We start from the raw sequence: 18,039 nt of genomic DNA, 5'->3' as shown, positions 1-18,039 counted from the left end.
GGTCAGTATGAAAACCTTTTGTTAGTTCAGGTAGTGTCAAAACCTGCAGTTCCTCTAGTATTCACCTTGAGGCTGGCTCCAAAAGTGAGTCCATCCTCACAGACTCTCGTGTAAATGCTCAGGAATAAAGATGTTTACAAGTTTACAAGGTACAAATACAATTATGGTCTCAAGACCTATAGAAGAAGCTCCTATTATATCAACCCATCATCCACAAATGATAATATCCCAGACATGTTGTGTGGGATTTAGGTCAGGTCAGCCTCTGGGCCAGCCAATGATATCTGGCAGTGCTCATCCTGTTCCTCCCTGCACAAAGGAGAACATACTGGACCTGCTCATGGATTAAGGGTCTTCTACGGCCCCGTCCAGCTCTCCAGGAGTTGGACCAGGAGTAACCACCTGTCTCCTTGAATCTCCTCCATGCTCTTGAGACCTTCTGGTAATGACAGGCAGTCCAGTTCAGGAGGAATTAGACAACCTGTGTAAGTTCTTGCAGGGTCCAGGTATTGCCTCATGCTAGCAGTAGTGACATTGAGCTTAGATAAATGCAAAACTTGGAGGGAAAAATATCAGTGGCAGTGGCTGTAAAACCAGTCATATTTTGGAGTTGTCACACTATTGCCCCTCTAGTGCAAGGCAACTGAAATGAACAACCCCCCTCTGCTACTTAACTGACCAGATTAATATCCCAGATTTTTTTTATCTGGGATATGCATATGGCATAATTTGAGAAGATCCAAAAAACTTTCAATCCTGTGCACCCAATTCTTGTTTCTTAAAGTCATTGTACAACAAATAATTAAAAGCCCAAAACTACCATGGCATTCATGACTGTGATGAATGGACGGAAACTTCTGAACACAACTGCATTTACAAAAAGTTGATTCTGGTAAGCTGGACGTAGCGTTTTCAGTGGGAGACACATTTCGTTACTCATCCAAGGGACTAATTCACCCTCTTCTTTAGATTAAACCTTTTGGCAATTTCCTTACCTGGATGACTGATCGTGCATTAAGACATCTGTATTTAGTGCCTTTCTTAATGACACTTCAAAGGCTAGATAATACAAGTCTTCATCTGGGGCCTTTCAAGGACTCATGAACAACACTGAAATCTGTGTTAGTAGATGCTTCCAGAAGGATACATTTTAAAACCGTCCCTGAGAATATTTGTTTGGTACCTGCTGCATCTCCCACGTACTTTCGACCCTCCCCGCAAAGCTGACTGATGGCTGGCACTCTCCGTGGCCTCGCTCAGATCTAGTTAGCATAACTGCACTTACTGACGCGGCTGAGCAGCTTTTTGATAAATGACACGATTAGAGGTAAAATGAACAATTTGACTCGGGCCACGCCCCGAAAGCACAGAGGCTTTACACCCGCTGTCAGAGGGCCGAATCGAGTTCATCTTTCATGTCTGAAACCCAGCAGTGTCGCACACAGGCTGGTGTAAGCTGTCTTTGACATGTACTCACTGTTGGGCTTATTGGCAGTCACTTCTTCACTGTCACTGTGAGTAACGGCCACGTAGCGCAGCGCTGGAGATTGATATATGAAAAGATGAACTGACTGATGGCTTGACTCGGAGATACTGTAGGTGAATGAATGGATATTTTAAACAGATTAAACAGCATTGTGTTTGAGGTTGATAAATAGCACGAGGACAGCGCAAACAAATTAACTGATTAGTTTTTGAGACGCTTTTCTAATTGAGAACCGAAAACAAACCTCGGCTATATTAAAAGTCATTTTTGAGATTGTTTATGACATTTGAGTTCATCTGAACCGAATGAAACATGTTGGCTGCCCAGATTAGTTAAAGTTTCTACCTCAGTCTAAACAGATTAAGGGCAGGTCTGTTAGCTCGAGAAGCTGTGCAGCATTTAGCAGTACAGAATGGGATATTACACTGATGAATGATGAAACTCAAAAGAACCAAAAACAAGCGTTGCATGCAGCAGCTAAAGGGTACAGTTTAAAATATTGCCGTTGACAAAGCTCCAGGTATGTGATAGATCCTCACAAGGCATCCTCACAATGTTGTGATGAGTCTCAGTTATCACATATAGACAGACGCCTGGTCAGGACCCTTTGGATACCCCTAAGTACTATTTTTCCATGTGCATGGTTAATGTTGTGAATATTATATAAACTACCTGCAAAGATTAAGAGAAAACACAAGTAAAAAAATGAGAAGAAAGCTCCCAAAAGAAACAAACTGCTGTGAGAAGTGATGACGCTGCTGCACAATCCTGCAGGATTGTTAGCTCGCAGCATTTAGTGCGGCAGCCGCTGATGACTCCGATGCTAAAGAAGGCACTGTGTGAGGCCACTGACTTGTGATCAGACGGCAGTGTTTGACGGTCTGGGTTGCAAACACGTTGGTTTCATCAGTTTAAGACGTTTCTGACAAGAGCAAACATCAGATATTAGCGCTGTAATATAATATCGTTTCAATTAACATATCGATTTTGGACGTTTTCACACCAAAAACCTTTCTTTAAAAAAAAAAATCTTTACTTAAATTAGTCATTTCTACAATATTAACAATATAGTAAATAAAACTGGGGAATAAATGACTATGTGAATGTCATTAAATGCATCATAAAAAATCATTGCATGAAAAATGGTTTGAACTTTTTTTTCAATTTCTTAGGATTTTTTTTTAATTTACACATAATAAAAAATTATCTACCTTTTATTCCCCTGTTTACGCCTTTCATTTAAGTCACATTTTCATTTCTACATTTATTCAGCCATAATTATGTATTTTCTGTGTTTTTCTTTAAACACACACTAAATAAATCCAACATTTTAATTCATAAATTAATAACCTTATCAATATAATTAAATGGGAAAAAATTGTTGGTCAAATGAATACAAAATAAAACAAACATAATGAAGAAAGTGAAAACTTGTGTATATTAAATATCATATTATCATTATTTTTTTTTTATTCATGTATTTTCTATTGCTGTAGCCAAACAATTTCATTGTAAACTGATAAACATATTTCCGCTCCTTTTTTAAAATTTATTTCTGCACTTTTCTGGTGCACGTTTGCAGGATGTGACCGTCTGCAGGTCTGTGATTGCATCGGCATGCCTGGTTGCCTGTTACAGTATGTATGTAGAAGGATCCTGGGCTTGTCCCCTTTGCAGTTTATTTGTTACATTGGTTATTAAAGCTGTCTGCCATCTGGCAACAGAATGAATGGGAGCAGTCGGCGGCCAGTAAATTGTGCACAGATAGATCCTCTATTTGTCCAGCCAAGCAGCAAATATAGACCTGAAGTGGCAGAGGAGGAATGGAGTGAGATATGGAGGGAAGGAGGGAGCATGCTGAGGAGGGAGGAGGCAGAAATAAGCAGCAAAGCTGAGGCTGAGATTTTATTGATACTCATGCCTCTGTTGATTCTGCCAGCAAGTCCAAATCTGGAATGTTTCTCATCGATTACTGATCAGTCTGATTTTCTGCAGCCTGATCATAGCATGAAAACAGAGAAAGACAGACATGAATGTGACTTTGTTTATGGCATAAAACAACAACAACAACAAAACCTTGTCCTTACCAGATCTTAAAATTAGATAAATATAGCTTGAGAAGGACAACAACATATTGTTTAACCCCCCTCAGAAGCAAATAATTGAGACTGTTGCTTTCTCTGTGACACTATTAGTCTGTCACTTTGTTGTGGAGGGATTTTGGATCACTCTTCCCTTGCTTCAGGTCATTGAGGTGTGCAGGCATTCATCTATGCACAGCTCTTTTAAGGTCCTACAACAGCATTTCAAACAGGACCACGACATATTACACTGATTCTTTTCTTTATCATTTTGTTTTATATTTATTGTGCTTGTCCTGGCCCAAGCTTCAGACAGATGTCCTCACATTTGACTCTAGAATACTTTTATGGTCAACTCAGTGACTGCAAGGTACCCAGGTCCTGTGGCTGTAAAGCAAGCACCTGCACCACCATGCTGACAGCTGGTATGATGTGCATTATGACCAAACATCTCCACTTTGGTTTCGTCTTTTCAAAGGACATTGTCTTCTGAATTCTTGTTGTTTGTTCAGATGCAAGTTTGCAAACCTACGCCGTGCAACCATGTTCTTTTTAGAGAGAAGAGACTATTTCCTGGAAAAGCGTCCAAGCCACATTTGTTCAGTCTTTTTCTAGTTGCACTGTCATGAACATGCTAAATGAGGCCTGTAGAGTCTCAGATGTAGCTCTCTGGGTTTTTTGCAGTTTATCTAAACGTTAAGAGGATTGTGGCACTGTGCTAACACACACCTGAATGCTGCAAAAGCTTAAGCTTTTATAGAGGTGCTCACACCAGCTTATGATCAGTTACTCAAGTGCATTTGATTAGCAGCACCTGCTGAGGTTGAGGAGTGGGACATCGGCCACAAATTTCCAATAAAGACAAATCCTCGATATATAATGTGTCTGGTTTTGCATTAAAAACACAGAATGTTGTCCAATGCAGTCAAATATGAAAGGGGTACAATCAATTCAAATAATAAATCTTAAAGCACAAGAAAAATTGACATTTATAGCTTGGATTTAAAGGCGGAAGACGGTGAAGGGAAGGAAAGACGAGTATAAAAAGGCAGAGGAAGAAAAAGAGGAGGAGGGAAGAGAACAAATTAAATGCTACAGAGAGAGGCAGCAAAGGAATACGAATAATCAACATTGGAGTGAAAAAGCAGGGAGAGAAAGAGAAATCATATGTATGATGTTTATTAAGTCTTGGATAAATGAGACGTTCCAGCAGCCGGCTGGACGATAAAGCCAAACATTAAAAATAAAGAGATGATTTCTTTAAAGGATTTATAGCACTCTAAAGTCACTGATGATCACTCACTGAAGACTTCATTATTCCAATTAATGGGCCCCTCCGCTACTTGACCCGACCGTCAAAATTAGTGGCAAGAAACCTTTAAGTCAGATGGATGAACTGCCACAGCCTCGCCGGCTAATTGGCAGCCGCAATCAAGAGCGAATATGTATCAGGAGAAGAAGAAGAGGTTTAATATATTAGCAGAATAAGAGAAGAAGAAGAAAAATGAGGCTGTGAGGAACATGGCAGCACCAACTGTCTGGATGTCAGTGGTGGAAAAATGGTGATGGGGAGGAGAGATGGAGCAAAAGATGATTAAGAAATCAAAGCGAGCAGAGCTAATGTTTTTGAGGAGTTGATCAGACTTTTGAGCATCATAAACATTCATCTCGGAGTCAGAGTGTTTAATTTTGTGAAAACTGACCAGTTTGGGTCTGATGGATATGATGCACTTTGTGTAATTAATTTTTGTTTTTTTTAAGACTGGGTGACACTTTAATTTTGATTTCCATACAAGTACGTATGACTTTAGTCTCACTGCTATTATCCCGCTGAGCGCTTCTCATGTTTAAGTTGTGTTTGTCTTCTCCTTATTAATTAAAGTAATCTTTGGGGCAAACAAAACCGCATTAGCAATTAGAATAAAGTTCTCCCGCTGTTCTGAAACTCAAGCCTGCATTCGTGATCATCAATCCTCGTGAAGTTGTCATTTTCTAATTTGCTGCGAGAATAGGACAGAATAAAATTGGCGGTGGCGATGGCAGTTCTTTTGAAAGACCGAGGCCCTTTATGCAGTGAGATGAAATTCAGTCGCACATCTAATTAACTTGTTGACAAAAAAAAAAACAACAACATAAAAACAACAAAGGCAGTAAGATTTCAGACACCACTAAATCATAGCAATCCGCTCCAGATGTGGTCTGAAAGAAAAGCGGGGTTTGTTTGGATCAGCAGGGTATCCTTTTAATCGTCTGGAAACATGGAAATGGGTCTTATGATGGCACAAGGCTCCTCGGTGAAATGTAAAATGACCCCCACAGGTCGTCTGTGCAAAGTTTGCTTTGCAACCTTGTCGTATACAAAATGGCATCGGGGTCTGAGAAGTAAAGGCAGTCCAGATGTACCATAGATCTCAATTCATTCCAGCAAGCGGTGACACATCAGATTGGAGTAAGACTATGAGAAACGAGTTCATGGTCTCGGTTGCTAGTTTCAAGTAAGACAAATTATGGCCCCATAAACCCCCAAAAATAAGGACCTAAAATCAAGGCAGGATTGAGTGCCAGACCACCTTTTGATAGACCAGACGCTACTGTGTGACATCAATGTCTCACTCATTTCATTGCATTTAGTTAAAAACAAACAAGACAGCCAAAAACCTTCCTGTTTATGGTGTTTATAGCCTCACTTATTAGTTTCAGGTTTTATTTAATACACACATGATGTTTATCCAATAAATTCTGGAACCATTTCAGTGTTTGCAACAGCTTTCAATTGTATTTGTGGTTCAGGTGAAAAGAGATTCAGTCATTCTTTATTAGAAGAACAAATTAAACTTCACTGCTCTTATTCTCGTCTGCAGCCTGCAGGAAAACACATTGTTTTCTTGAATGAGTGAAAAATACTTGAAATATACCTGGGTGGCTTTCACAAGGCAGCGTGTGGGAAGGACTACACTGGATAATAAAGCAGATCGTGGTTTTTGCTATAACCCAATAATTCAAAAATAATTTAAAAATGCTCCTTGTCCATTTATTACGTCAATTCCACTTTTCCACACTGTAAAACTCAATGTTCACTTCATTGTTGTTGTCCAGTCGTCTTTCTACCCACCTTCTCCAGCCCAATCAGCCTCCACTATGTATAATTTAAATCACACAACGCACCACCTTCCTACCTTCCCACCTCGGCCTCACGCGAGTCACTCCCACCCTCCAAGCCTCCATCTTGTCTTCACCACCACCAACATCTAGACTCCTGGGGATTCTCCTTAATTCCTATCACTGCTGGGATTTCATTCTGGGCCCTCAAAGTCTAACAGCCGTGTAGCATAACAGATTTCTGTAGATCAATAAAACACCTTCAATTCCTTCTAATGATCTCTCCTTATTGAACTGCTTTTGGTAACTTAACCCAACCAAAGGATGAATTGCACCACTTGGACACTGGTTTATCTCACTGTGTAGAGCTGGTAAGCCATGTCTTATACAGCTAATGGAGAAGGCGTGCGTGACTTCCCCTGGTCTTCCTCCCAGTTTTCCTGCTGTACTAACACGAAAAAAGCCTAAAAAGCCCAAATATAAAAAACGAAAAGCCTCTAACTTCAGTCTTTTGATGAATGCCTTCTCCATAGATACATAGCTATCTTACCAAATATAGCTTTTTCTATGTGTTTTGGCCTTTCATCCATACATACACTGTATTTTAGGTAACTGGAAACAGAACTTCTGACAAACTCCAATTTTTGTGTTTAGATGACAAGGAAACAAAGATTTTGTCTTGAAACACCAAGGCTGTGCGGCCTTATCTCCTCTTTGCTGATTCTAGACTCTGCGCCATCAACAAGCTTCTCTGCAGATAGTCCTGGACCAGAGTGGACAGCAAAAAAGGTTGGGTGTGTTTATGTTGCTAATGTGTAACTGTGTGTAATTTCACAAGGTAGGAAGAATATCACAAATTCTCCATCTTTCAGTTGGAGGATCTGTGGCATATAAAACGGCTCCTGCATGCATTAGTATTAATACAGAGCCTTTGGTACGTGGTTCATTTCAGCAGCAGACTCTACATTCAGGAATACAACATAAAGCACAGCACGCTGTGACAGTTAGAAGCGTGCTCTGCCTGAAGTGATGTGTAGGTGTCGGTACAGGTGGCTTCCTCAGAGCAGAAATGAACAGGACCCAGGTGAGACACGAGAGAAAGAAAACACAACCCAATGGCCTCTTCGTGTCCTGCGATCGATTTTTCTCTTTCGGGGGTAAAGAGAGGAAGCACGAAAAGAGATGGGAAAAAAATGGCCCAGCACTCTCGTTCTCATGCATCAGGCAAGTCGGGCATAAAATAGTTCGTTTGGATGGGTGATCATGAACTGGCAGCAACGGGAGGAAGTTTACCAGAGCTAAATGAATGCTCAGCCTCCACTTTCTCTCTGCCTCCCACCCCGCGTTACAGCCATAATTTATTGTAATAATATACCTTAAAATGGTGGCGGGAAAAGAAGCAGGAGAGAAATGGGCCGTCCTCGCGGCGTGTTTACATTGCATATATGATTGTGGGAGAGAGCAGTGTGAGCCCTGTAGGGGGGTAACTGATTGGAAAAGGTGATTCATCTGAGGTTTTTCAGTTTCACTGAGCTTTAGTAGTCATTAGAAGCATTGCTCAGATGCTCACAGGGCTGCTTGCTGTCCTTTTTCTCTGCTCAGCATGGGCTGTCTAGTATTTATTAGTCGCTCTGTTTGCATACTGTGTATACTGTGGTCAGTATACCAGATCACATGCATGCATATTTATAATTCCTTCCTTAAAGCTTTATATTTTGAGTTTCATGCAGCTTGTGTCCATGTTTGCAATTAAATTCTGATCTGTTTCATCTCTCCTTTACTACTGGTAAGGTCACTAAAGGGTCAAATCTCAGGAGTACAATCGACAGCTGCAACTGAGTTACCGAAACATATTTTTAGAATTTACCATGCTAGTCCTGTGATTTGGCTCAGTTTTCTTCAATTCCTCTTTTTGTGCCTCAAATTTAAACCACACAACTGTACGTACTTGCCTTTAAATTGTGTCAGTAATGTTGTCCCTCATTTCTGTGAACCCGAGGATGTGAAAGTGACCAGAGGCGTAAGCTGGCTTGAGTAGTCACTTTCCTCTGAATGAATTTGCATCAGTTCACATCAATATACTCGAGCAATGTGCACATGATGCCACGTGAAAAACATCAATACTGAATTGCAGGCATTTGGTTTGCCTAAAATGTGGAAGATCTCAGTTTCATGACCAGGAGGAGACACAGTTCTCAGTGGGGGTTACATCGGGAACAGCGTCTAGGGTAAAAATCTGTGCCAGATCTGTTGCGGCAAACCCACGGAAACAAGGTAGCAGCTGACAGGAGATCACAGAAGATTCTTCTTCTAGAGAAACATGCCAAGATCTTCAAAGACCAGCAGACAGTGACTCATATTTTCATCTTTTTAAAGCTCGTCAGGACTCTAGCAGAAGCTGATAGCTGGTAAAATACAGTATGTAGGTTATTTTGTATTTGAGCAGCCTACCTACTGCAGTCCTACCTCTACCGTCCCAGAACAACTGTTCAATATCTCTAAACCTCTCTGGTGAGATTTGACACCATTGCGTTACCATTTCAAACCGGAGTTTTTTCATCTTTTGCCAGTTTTGTAAATATTTTTTATTCTTTCAGCTCAGAGCAAACAGTAAGAGTGCAGTTCTTTCAGCAAACCTATATTAGCCACACTGGCCTTTGTTTTATATTTATTATTAATTTTACATTGAACTGCATCACAGATCACTACTGTAGAGTTTTGTTTGCCTGTTCCAGCAGTTTGTTCATGAATAGTTCTTGCATCAAAGTAAAAAAAAATTATGTGTTTTCTTACCCTGGCATGCAGCATGTTTACAGGAAGCTTAAAGGTTTAAGCTGATGAGGTCAGCCATGTTTCTGGTCTAGAGAAATAACAACAGAGACAGTTTTACTGTCACTTTAATCAAAGCTTTATACAGCATGATTAATGTGCACTTTATAGTTTATTATTTAGTCTTGGCTGATCTTGAAACAGGCACCCCTGGCAGGATTGGTGCCTTGCTCCAAGTATTGACCGGAGACAATCCACTGAAAAAAAAAGAAAAGTCCTTTCAGACAAAAGAAGGTGACTTATTTGAAAGCATTTGAGGACCTCAAACACTCCCTTCCTCCATTCGCTCTCCCATCTTGGCCCTATAACTCGTGACAGAAGACATAGAGCTAGTTAAGATCATTTACATCCCGGCCATCAAGAGTTTGAGATGGCTCATTAGCCTCTAGCGTGTAGATAAAGCTCTAAATTGACAAGTGCAAAGTATGGGCTGCTCCTTCAATTTGGGGAGAACAGGAGGAGGGGGAGCTGTGAAGCTCAGGTGATTGATGGTCCTGCGTCCTCTTGGCTCCGCTCTACACTCTCAGAAGTCCTGGGACTCGGCGTTGGTTGTTCCTCGGCCAGGGGGCTGCTCACATGCACTACACCGCCATTGGACTCAACTACTTATAGACAGAAGGCCAAATGTGCTCTAACTGTAAGGGGGCCATTACCATGGTGATTAATGAGGTTGTCAAAAAACTTGACTCCAACTCTTGTGCCTCTCCCCTCCTTTATTTTTAATTTTATTGCGACCACACCGGGTTTAAAAAAATAATAAAATAAATAAAAAAACGTCTTTAAAAATGTTTCATCAAACTAATTTATTCTAATTATGCACACTGCCTACTTTTGCGCTGTGTTCCCCAGCACTCAGATGCCCCCCATCCCGCTCCCCTTAAACCTTTTGGTGCAGATTAACGCAACAAAAAGTCTATTAATTAATATTTTGTGGCTTTTAATTCCTGGCAAGGATGCCGTCTTGATGCAGCTGCCTGTCGAGGCCCGTCACTCCTGAACCCGTGCCAAGGAAGTGCAGATGTAATTCTGTTATCTCTTGCTTAGTTGTTTACACAAATTAATTCGAACAATTAGCCCTCTACCGGCCTTTCATGAATCATGCAAGAGGAGCTGCCAAAAAATTAATACAGAGAGATTTCCATTTCCAAATGAGGGAGCTCCAATTTTGGGCGAATAAAATGTTATACCTGCTAAAGGCTCGGGAAAAAAATTAACTGTCCTCAGTGGAAGCGAAACATCTGGCGGCTTAAATCATTGGATTTAAATTGAATGTTGAAGTCGAGGCTGATGAAAAAATGCTTGCGATGACATTTTGAGAGGTTTCATCAGGTAGCAAAAGTGAATAAATACTGACAAAATAATGAGAGTCGGGCAGCGGTGAATCCCAGAGTTTCCATTACACTAAATAAAATAGGCAGGTGGCAACCATAAAAAGACTTTCACTGGAGAGTTTTACTGCTGCACAATTACCTTAATCAAAGACTCTCCCACCTTAACAAAAAGGGGAAAACACTCTATTAGTTTATGGGCATTAAAGTTATGTGAGCAAAGCCCATTATCACCTTTAATAATATGGAGATAACGGGGAAAGCAAGAGGAACCAACTCATTCAGGTAACTGATATCAAAATAAATGCAAAGCATATTTTTACTTACAATTTGAACTTTTTTGTACTCGTTCTGAAGCAAATATTTACAAGTGCTAGCTTTATTGAATAATTTCAGATGTATTTTTTTTGAGTATGGGACACTTTTTAGTCCACCCTCAAAAATAAATGAGTTCCTCCCTAACCAGGTGCCACAAGAAATGAGTGGTTTGTTTTAAGGCCATGAAAACTCCCATCTAGGCAGTGAGCTTGCATACAGACAGTATATTCTTCAATGAAAGTGTCTGAGCTTCCCTCACTTTCAGCATAAAGTTTCCTTCTCTGATCATGCACGAAGGGTTTTTACAGATTTACCCTCCTGAAGTCACAGTTTTTGCACTCTGCTCAGGTTTGGAGCGTCCCTGAACTGCAACTTGTGTGAGAGAGTAAAAAACTAAAACAAAGTCAAGTGAGCAGAAGGAAACTTGTGAGACTCCATCAGTTGGGTTGTGTTCGCACAAGGTATTTGTGAGTTCTTTGTACCAAGATGGACGTAGCATGGAAAGAAATACAAAGGGAGTTACAGCCTTCTGTGGGTATCATCATCATGAAGTTTACGTCATTCATGTCCAGCACACGCCGTTAGATCCAAATTCCAAAGTGTAGACAGTAAAGAACTTTAAGAGTGCCGAAATCTCAGCTTGCAACCAAAATAATAGTAAAAGATTAACATGCAGGAAAAGGAGCTCAATATAGCTGCATGACAAATAAATCTATAATACTAATTTTAAGAGTAAACATAACTAAAAATGTTGATTTTCCATTTTCAATGCTTTTCCAAAGCTAGTAGATCTACTGAAAGACATAAGTAATGGAAATATATATGCAATACGAAAACCCAAGAAAAGAGCACAAAATAGAAAGCAAAAAGAAATAAAAATATATCTGCCATGGATGAAAAATCTGCTCAGTCACAGGAGAAGAACGAACTCACGGTGACTTAGATCCAGCTTTTGTTTTGGAGCTTTCCTCTCTCAAAGCCAGCAGGGGGCGGTTTCCATCCACTTGTGATCTGCAGTCTGTTCCACAGTCATATCCTCTGCCGGCTGCAGTAGAAACAGGCCGGTCCTGGAGACGATGGCCCGGTGTCTGTGTCATTAATGGTTGCCTTTCAAGCTGTCAGCCTTAACGAGCTGATTGCAAACGGAAATTGACGTTTGAAATGTAAGTGAATAAGCAGATCCTGGGTTTCGGTGGAGGGCGGGCAAGACGACACCCTGGCATCCTCCATCTTTAAACTGCAGGCTAACTGCATTTTTTAAAAAAGAGGCCATTAGGCAACAATAAGTGGAATCCATATGATCTGCTCAATAATGACATGTAATTTTGTGACAGTTATGTGTTGTTACGCAAATGTATGGGGCAAGGCTTCTCCCCTGTAAGTGCCCGCTAACTCAATTGTGCTTGTGTATTTCTTCAGCTCCATGTTTAATGTCCATTAAGAGTTGAGAGGAACATAATGGTGTCCTGTAGCACTGCACGAGCCACTGTTCCCCCCCTCCGTCTCTTAAAAGGACAGTTTCCTGAAAAAAAACCCCTCATAGCCGTTAATTGTGTCATCAATTACACAACATGTGCTTAACTTTCATGGGTTTATTAAATTATTAATTAAGTGCTCACAAGCTAATTGTTTAGGGTAGGACGGACAACTGCGTGACCCGCATTGCTTACTGGAGGAGATGAGTTTAATTATCTAGCTTGTATTTCAAGTAAATGTTTGTTTGTGTATTTTTGAAGGCACAAATCCATGTGGTTATCTTTGATTGGTGCTGCAAAGAGGAAATAAATTTCAGTGATATAAATCTGATTGCCATTAAAGGGTTTTTGGGTGAATGTTTGTTCAACGTTGGCTTAGAAAACAAATTCAAGTCAGTGAAACCTCAGCAAGAGAAAGTGCTAAGGGACCACAAGCTGTTTATTTCCCAGGTCCATTTTAATACTTTACACTAAATGACGAGGACTCGAAGGAGCTTGGGGACTAGCTATTTATGGTTATCCCACCAGAAGCAATACCAGTGTCATCAAATGGAAGGAAGTTTTGGTGAGCCTGAGTTTGGGTGGCTACCAGCAATAAGTAGGCATATAAAGTAGGCGTTTGCTTTGTATTTTGTAAGGATCAGATGACTGTTATGAGAAAGCATGACAATCCGTAGGGTGATAAAAACCTTTCATACGCGGCTGCAGAATATTTGTCTGGTGAAGGTTTCAAGTGCATCACAAATACAGTCGTTTTATTCCTTTTTCAGTATTTGTGGCCCCTTTGGGAATTCAGCCTGTGTTAGTTCTTGCCTCTGCTCAGAAAGATCCACGGGGAATACAGCTACTGGGCTTAGAATAATAGAGTGAACATGATATCAACCCTTTTTATTGAATATCAGATATCAAGCTGGTTTTATCTACCGCTCATCTGATGTAAGGTGATCTCCAAATACAGATGCAAAAACAGATGACACATAAGTTATTAATTTAACTGTGAAATAAAAAGGGCAGATAATTTCTTCTTAAGCTCAGTCGTGTATTGTTTTACTTTAAAAAACAATTTCATGGAAGGAGACATCACATTAGTACCAGCTTCTGACTGTTATGCCAGGATATATGAAGGTGGTTTGTGGTGTTAAGATCCACCAGTTCGCGGGTGACCTGCTGGGGTTGGGTTCACTCAGCATGTGGCTATTTTACCACAAGTCTCAAATCTTGATGCAACCAATTCAGTTTTGTTCATATATCACCAGTGCTGTAAGGTAACGAGGGAAAACTCCAACTGTCACATGATCCAATCAGTTGAACGATCAGAAATCTGAATAGCAAACTGTTTTTTAGCTGATGTCCACATGAATGCCAGGACTCAAGGTTTCCCTTATTCAGCCAGCTCACCTTCTTAGTATTGTCCATCTTTCTCCTCATCTCTTTTTGAGGTAAATAATGCATAAATCTGAGCATGTCCACAATGACTCCACGTTAATTCTTTCCTTTGTTTTACACTTCTGACTGTCTGCATTTCAGGATCTCTTACATTAGCTCAGATTTTGAGTTTGAGCTCCACACAACACTAACTGAGGCTCTGCCCTGTTTCAGGTTCAACCAATGGCCTTCCTCGGATCTCTTATGGCAATAACTGCACACCTGGAAAACACTACAAGACCCACTGTTTTCTGAGATGCTTTGACCCAGCTGGCTAGCCACCACAGTTCACCCTTTGTCAAAGTCACTCAGGTCAGGCCATAATATCAAGTTCAACAAGCCATTGTTCATGTGGTGCCTAACATTTCCCACCCTGTGATTGGTGGCAATCGGTGTTCTTTACGTCATCTTCAGTGCTTCCAACGTTGTGGACGATTTTGTAAAGATTAGTTAAGATTATTCCTGGTTTCAGTGAAAGCTTGTAGCGGTGGTTAAAATTCAGATTCAGAAATAATACCAAACCTTTGTTCATCCATATTATCCCAGATCAGTCACATGAGGAAAGAAAGCAGTTTTTGTACTCTGACTTCAAGACTTTTATGAAATAAAGTAGTCACGATCCACCCTAACAAGCAGAGGTAATATAAAATATATTTAAGACATAACTAAGTTGTACTGAGAAAAATAAATTTAACAATAAAGCTGCTTTTGTCCTTTTTCAGGTCTCAGATTGAGCTGATAACAAAGCCATTGTATCCATGAAAGTCAATCCAGACAAACGGTCTTTGCAGGTAAGGTACATTGCAGGCATGCATGCGTCTCTGTAGTAACACCGAGCTGCACACGGCCTCACCATCGAACATCAGTCCAGGTGGAATAGCTGTTACCGTATCATCATCTCATCATTAACATACACAACACGACCACGGCTCTTCTCATTGACTGTAATCACCTTAATGCAAAAAGCTGATGAAGTTGCCAAGGCGCAGAGTGCTCCGTCTCAGACCTTTTCTCTTTGTGTGTGTGTGTGTGTGTTTTTGTAATGGCGCTGTCATAACTGCTCTGCTCCGTCTGGGCCTAAGTGAATCTGAGGCGCCATCTTTTAAACGAGGCTAACAAATGAACACGTTTTCCCCCCATCAAACGGCTCCTGACAGTGATGCATGGGCTTCCAGATGAGCTCTGAAAAACTGATGGATCTGCGACGGTACAAGCGCTTAGATAAACTAATGCATGTAATTACGTTTTCCATTCCCACTCCATTGCAAGGCATCTTATTACAATATCATTAGTTGAAATGTTCAGCAAAAAAATGATATGGTTTGCAAATTTCTTTTTTTTCCTGACTTCCTATCACTCTCTTTTATCTTTTTTTTTTTTTTTGCCATGTGGGGTAATTACGGGAAGTTGATTTCTTTGACTGGAATAAAAGCGAATTCAATTTGTTTGCTTCTTGGAAAGACATCATCGGGCATCTCACTGTAAGTGTTAGTAATTGTTGGAAGTCTTATTCACCGCTGCTGCGGATAAGACGACCATCAAGATGGTTAGAGATGCCCTGTGTGTGGGGTGAGCGAGCGACATGTGTGGATATGAGTTTGGTACGTGTCAGGCTCATTCTTCCCGTTTTTTTAATTGGAGGCAGAATTTATCATGTCCCTTCTCATGCATTAAAATAACCCTCTACAGAACCAGTCTATTGGTGTTTCAGGACACGTTTTGGAATTTGTTTCTATGTGATTGCCATCTTACAACCCCTGATTGATATCCTGTTGCTCCTTTCCTTTGGATGCCACCAAACAGCTCCCACCCATTAAGGCATGAACCCCGGGATCTCTCAAGTCCACATTTTCACCCAAAGTGGTGCTCCTGCAGGCCCTCGTAAAAGGGAAGAGCTGATGGTGGCTTCTAAGAAGAGCCAAGTATTACGTAGCACTTTCAGGAGAAAGTGCGGTAATTGCTGTTCGTGCCTTTGTGGCTTGCCCCCCCCCACCTACCTTCCAATCAGTTGCGGCAGTGTCCTTCCTGCTAAAAGGGAAATTTTTTTCTTCCCACTTTCACCAAGTTCTCGATCTTTGTGACTTTCAACAAAGCTGAATTGATTCTTAAGTTCTTCTAATATTCTTCAAGTGTCCTTGGACAAGGCAACCTCATGTTGCCCCTGATGGATCCATGAGTGTGTGCATGAAAAATAAAGTGAATCAACTGCTGTGAATGGGGGAGAATTTATCTTGTACTGGGAAAGGTTTTGCGTGACCATTAAGACCAAGAACACGGTGCATAAATAGCAGTTTATTTACCATTTACCTCACTCACCTAAGGCTGCGTGAGGCTCTCAGCGTATTGATTGATTCTTAATACATGATGTTTGTCTAGTAGAAGAGAGTTCGGGTTTTTATTACAAAATTGCATTTTTAAAAATGTACTGATCAATTAATTGTTTTGGCAGGCCGAGCACTACAGACTGGAGGTGCTCAGAAGCCGCTCTTAGCTCTGATTCATAGAGAGCTGAAATGGGGATTTAGCTGGACTTGGCCCATTTTTTATTTGCAGTGGATCATTTTTGGGAACGTGACCTGCTCTTTTAATTTGGACAATTTGAGTTTAACCGAGCATTATATTTTTTGTGTGTGTTTGTTTGTCTTATGTTTATCAGTGTAACAGTTTACCTTACCATCCTTGGATAAGAAATCTGGTCAAGTGAAGTCTAGATTAGCTGTTTTGCCCACATCGTGCAGTTTAAGAGTGTTTACATCCATCACTTTTAATCTAACCATTGCTGGGTTCAGGTTTGACTATTCTGTAGCCTGTTCTGGGTTTGTGCTCTTTGATTTTCAATAAGAATTCATACATATTCACACATAGGCTGTTTGAGCCCCATAAACCTGAAAATCACAGATAATTGACATCCTTACCGTTGAAGAAATTCCCAGTCGATGCACATTTATCTCATACACTCAGGTGTGCATAATGTCTTTTTTTCAGTCCATGCTACAGCTCTGGTGAGAGTGTGTATCTTGCTTTCATAAGCGTGTAATACACATATTCAGCCTCTCTCTTGCTGTCAAAGTTGACCATGCAGCAGCAGCGTGAGCGAATGCAGTGAGTGTTTACTTGCTTCCCTGTACATATAACCGTGTGAATACTTGTTAGTCTGTGCCTGCATGTTAAAACATGCATATCGCTGCTCTCCGAGTGCGCAACGTCCCCGCTGCATGCTGTGGTTGTGCTCGCGCGTGTCTGCGCGGCTCTCTCTCGCCTGTTCTGTCTGCGAGTGATGTTTCTTGAGGAGCGAAGGAGGTTCGCGTTGAGCAGCAGTGGAGCTCATTAGCCGAGTACCAGGGGAGCGCAGCCACTGCAGCCTTCCCACCCGCCCCCACTCCGTCCTCCCAGAGCTCCTCTCCGAGGCGGCCGCCGCGCCGCCTGGCCGGGCCCTCAGCCGTAAGCCCTTCATCTGCACGCGTAGCACTGAAGGCTTGTGCATGGCGCAGCGGCAATATGCTGTCATATGCTGGGTGACGGGTGCACTTCACACCAGCGGCAGGCTGGTTTGCAAGAGATTATTCTGGCTGCGTTTCTTCTTTTTTGTTTGTGTGTCCAACATTCACAGGGAGGTTTTAGCCTAAAATCTTTATTAAAACTGAGTATGAATTTAATTTAATTTCCATCACTGTGTGTGCACGTGTCCTTTGTTTAGGAGTTCTATTTGACTCTCCAGTCATTTTAAAACTCTCCAAAATAGTTGATTCATTATGAACAAAAAAAAAGAAGAAGCTGGAATTGGAAAATATGAAGCATTTATGTGATAAATGAAGTGGCATGTGTCTACAACTTCAACAATATGGAAGAAAGGATTGTCCAAAAGGTGGTTTTAATTCACAGAGGTCGTTATTTATTTATTATTCGTTATTATTCCTTTTTGTATTAGTGTGCATCACTTTGGTGTTGAGGTTCCCTCCGGACTCCTTCGCATTTTATCATCATCAGGTTTTTTTTTT

General features: G+C 41.0%; 1 long non-coding RNA gene across 2 annotated transcripts in view; it reads left to right on the top strand.

The window, feature by feature from the left end:
* LOC309700713 overlaps positions 1-17,697 on the top strand; it is a 38,578-nt gene extending 20,881 nt beyond the window's left edge. Inside the window, exons 3-5 of one of the 2 annotated variants that reach the window (XR_014274727.1) lie at positions 14,216-14,353; positions 14,588-14,679; positions 14,764-17,697. This is a non-coding gene — a long non-coding RNA (uncharacterized lncRNA). Of the gene's footprint in view, positions 1-14,215; positions 14,680-14,763 lie in introns of both variants that reach the window. The other variant, XR_014274728.1, reaches the window with a different exon arrangement.
* The last annotated feature ends 342 nt before the right edge of the window (positions 17,698-18,039 follow it).

This window comes from Aulonocara stuartgranti (genome assembly GCF_965226115.1).
Source record: "Aulonocara stuartgranti genome assembly, chromosome: 23".
NCBI lineage: Eukaryota > Metazoa > Chordata > Actinopteri > Cichliformes > Cichlidae > Aulonocara > Aulonocara stuartgranti.
This window is presented reverse-complemented; position numbering and strand designations above follow the sequence as displayed.